This window comes from Taurulus bubalis, assembly GCF_910589615.1.
Source record: "Taurulus bubalis genome assembly, chromosome: 6".
Classification (NCBI taxonomy): Eukaryota; Metazoa; Chordata; class Actinopteri; order Perciformes; family Cottidae; genus Taurulus; species Taurulus bubalis.
This window is the reverse complement of record NC_136594.1, coordinates 25379399-25383620: the sequence shown is the minus strand read 5'-3', so window position 1 is coordinate 25383620 and position 4222 is coordinate 25379399.

Here is a 4222-nt window from a genome sequence, read left to right as displayed (position 1 = left end):
GTTAAAGCAATTGTTCCGTTTTTGTAATGATTCCCTCGTCCTATCTTGTTATGAATCTACTGCAAACGTTTCCTTTACAGCGTTTGCCCTGCTTGGCCGGTTCAGGGGCGGCCGATCGGGGGGAGGATCCCCTTGTTTAACCTTCCCCAGGCCACGATTTTATTTGTGGACTTCAGCCCGTCGTTCAACACAAGCATCCCGGAGGTTCTCGGCTCCAAACTGACCCAGCTCACTTTGCCACGCCCCGCCTGTTGGTGAGGCTCGGGGGAAGAAAAAAAAAACATCCAGTGCTGGTGTCCCACAGGGATGTGTGCTCTCCCCACTGCTCTTCTCCCTCTATACCACCGACTGCACCTCAGGAGACCCGTCTGTTAATTAAACTAAGGAAATTTGCAGAAGACAGCAAAGAGGCTAATCGGCCTCGACCATCAGTACGGTGACGAGACTGAAACAGACGGGGGGGGGGGAGCTGGCACTCTGGTGTGGAAAGAACAACCGTAATAAGGTGAACGCTCTTAAAGCGTACAGTCTTCCTGGACCAGCTCAGGAAGTTCAATCTGCCTCAGGAGCTGCCGATCCTGCCCGTTCATACCGTCACTGTGTGGTTTTGGATCAGCCACCAAACGGGACAGGACCAGACTAAAACAGACAGTCAGAAGTTAAATTGCAGGGAGAAATCATTGACGCTGTGCGTCTTAAGGACTCAAACGCCGCCAGAGTCAGGGAGCAGGAAACTTCACCGCAGGCTCTTCACACCAACACAACCCGTTTCAGCTTCTCCCCTCTAGTAGGCGCAGTACAGAGCATGTTTGCCAAAACAAGCAGACACAGGAACAGGGTTTGGGTTAGTGTAGGCCGCAGGCTGTCACTCTGATGAACTGTTAACCACAGGTAAATGACACTGTATTGTATATTTATTTATTTTCTTCATTTTTTTCTAAATATAAATATAAGCTGCTGTAGATGAATCTACTAAACGGACATGAACATGCATGATTGTAATGTACACATCCGCCTAAATCAAAGTGCAGCTTTGGCAAATTAGTCATTCAATATTAGACCAGCATATGTGCACTACTTTATTATCATTTTGCAAATTAACTCTTCACACATACTAATGGTCACCTGGAAAGAAAGGATTTGCAGACACCAGTTTTTCTGTGAAACCTTGCAGACATAGAAGCTAAAGTATGTTTCAGCAGTCTACCCAGGAGCTGTGTTTCTCTCAAGTTAAAGCTCTATTTACTGCAGAGGAGCACCACACCTTTCTTGTGGAGGATCCAAAAATCGCCGCTGCTCCACTTAAATTGAAAGACTGTGCAACAGAACATTCTTTATTGAAACGGCGCTTCAAAAAGCTGTACGTGAAGAGAAATCTGTAGAGGAAACCGCACGGTTGAGGCCGTGAACCCCGTTTGCAGTCAGCCAGTAATGTTAGCGGGCAGAGCGGATGTCACCGTCGCTGCTTGGAGTGGAAGTGTGCTCCCCTCTCGTTTGACCGCCAGCCCCGCTGGAAATGATCAGACAGCGTCCACAGAGGGATGATGAGCTGGCACCTTCATCACGGCGTCGCCATTGTTCAAATTATCCCCCAATTTGTATCTTTGAACTCTTGCGCCCTCCGCTGCCCTGATGGGGAACTGAGAGAATAAAAGGCACCGAAGGCCTTCCTCATTCCACAGTTTCTACATCCTCGATTCCTTTCTTCACCTCCTCCCCTAGTCCCGGGAGTCCACGGGAGATGCGACTGGAGGAGGCGAGGGAGAGAAGCGGGGGAGAAAGGGGAGCCGTCGTTAAAGTGACGCTAGTTGAAAATGTTGAGCGGCTCAGCCGCGCTAGCTGTCCTGTGTTTTATTAAACCGCTGCATTTTATTTCATGAGCATCGCAACGGATGTTATAGTATGGATGTCATTAAATTTGATTTAACACTCTCACACACACATATATATATATATATATATATATATATATATATATATATATATATATATATATATATTATAGCCTTTATTGATTATATTGTGTGAAGCGCAACACATGTTGGTATGAAAAGTACTGTACAAATAAAGACTGACATGTGTTATATATATATATAAATACGATTGAGTGCCCACATCATATACAAACAAACCCAGTGCTGTCTCTCCATATGACGACATGATACGCAAGAGAATGGTGCTGACGATATAATACATTTGTTTGCACCTGTCAGGTCAATTAAAATTAATTGCGTTGGATGTAGCCTACATTCAACGTAAAAACAGGTTTGATCATTTGAAGGAACGGTTACATGTGTGGAGTCCTGCCACGGTCTGATCATATTCCAGCTATGTGTCACGCCTGTTTGGTTATTTTTATGTTACTGGTGCCAAAAAAACACTTCCGTAAAGCATACACCGGTGTTTCCTCCGGGGAACTTCCTCGATCCCTGCGATGCATTTTCGGAATCGGGACCTTCCCAGATTGAGTGCCGAGGCCGATATCTGTGTCACAAGCCGGAGGGTTGAGGATCGAGGAGGCACACAAATCGAGAGCTGAGAAAAAGGCCGTCTGTGGCTGACTGTCACCCGCTAGTGTCCGTGGTATTCCTCCTGGCACTAGTCTGCCCTCATCGGTGGCCTTTTGGCCCATTCTTTGTGTTGAATTGGGCCTTTCCTTACGTGGAGCACAGAGGATGAGCTCCACATGAGCTTTAACTTACAAAAACAAAGACTGAACTTTGTATATGGGAGTTTTTTTTACAAGTATTATATTCAACAATAAATATCCGAGCACCCCCCCCCCCCCCCCCCACCCCCACCCTCCCTTTTTTATTTTGCCGCGGAAATGCATGTTGGAATTCTCCTTCAACCATTGCGACCGCCTTGCTTTGCGGGCTGCGCTCAGTGCGCCCAAAACACGAGAGCTCTCATTGATGAATGCAAACTAATTCTCTACGTCAGCAATGCAGCCGAACTGGCTTTAAACACGTGTGTAGATGACAAGAACCTCAAGGGCTCGCTCTTCTATACGAGCCCTCGGCTGGTGTGAGAGTGTGAGAGAGCACATAGGTGAGGAAGAGCACAGCCACCACTTCACATGGATTTTTTTTTTGGGGGGGGATTAGCAATGAAACGGATGATGTAGAAGGAGTCAGGCTGTATCCGTGAGGACAGGAACATCTGCAACACTTATGGTTAAAACATCATGTAATTCGCCCTCTACGGGCCTCCTGGGGAACTACAAGTTCCAGAAGTGAGTCAACAACAAAATGGCTGACTGTTCTGTGTAATGTCAGAAGGGAACAAAAATGTCACAGACCACGTGTCAATGTAATGGATCCGTTTTTTTGTTGTTGTTTTTTTGAAGCTAAGAACAAAAAAGGCGGGTCCTTGTCTTCTTGAATTGTTGTGATGAATCCATAATATTTTTTTTTTTATAAAAAAATATATTATTTATGTAAATACATTTGCAGTAGTTAGATTAATATTCTTCCTATAACTTTGGTTTAGACTTTTTTTTCGTGTCATTTAAACAAACAAAAAATCATTGTCAAACAAAGCGCAAACCACTCAAACACTGGGTAACTTACTTGAACACAGGCAAGAAAGCCTCAAAACAAAACCCACCGACAATACAATGATTTGTAAACTACAGCGACATCACGGCCTGTCGTTAAGTTTACACCATTGTTCGGTCTGTTGCTCCGCTGGCTCCTCCTCCTCCGCGTTAGCCCCGCCCCCTCGGATTCCCCTCCGTCGTCGTCCTCGTGCACAGATCTCAAACCCCTCCCTCTCCATGCTAATGCTCCCCGTTGCCCCCCTGTTCCAACCGCCGGCTCTGTTAGCTCCTTACAACCCCACTGCAGTTCCTCCAAGCTGACTCACTTGTGTCCGTCCTCCCAGCCCATCCATACAAACCGACCGGTCACGGCGCTGTTCGTGCCGGCTCCAGCTACCGACTTCAACACCGACACAAGGACCGTTGGAGTGATTAAAAAAAAAAAAACGTCAGACAACAACGGTTGGTCAACGCACTGAAGCCGCCGACCAACCATTCTGTAAGGATTTTTTTTTTTGCCGTGAACGAAAAGAGGAGGAGTCTATTTGCAAAGCGAACGGGGGTGAGCAGTCGGTCGAGTCCGCGAATGCACAACTACTCCGTCGCTGTGGCACAACTCACTAGTTTCTCCCAGTGAATGCAGAAACCGGTGCACTTTTTTTTTTTTTACCACATCCCTGA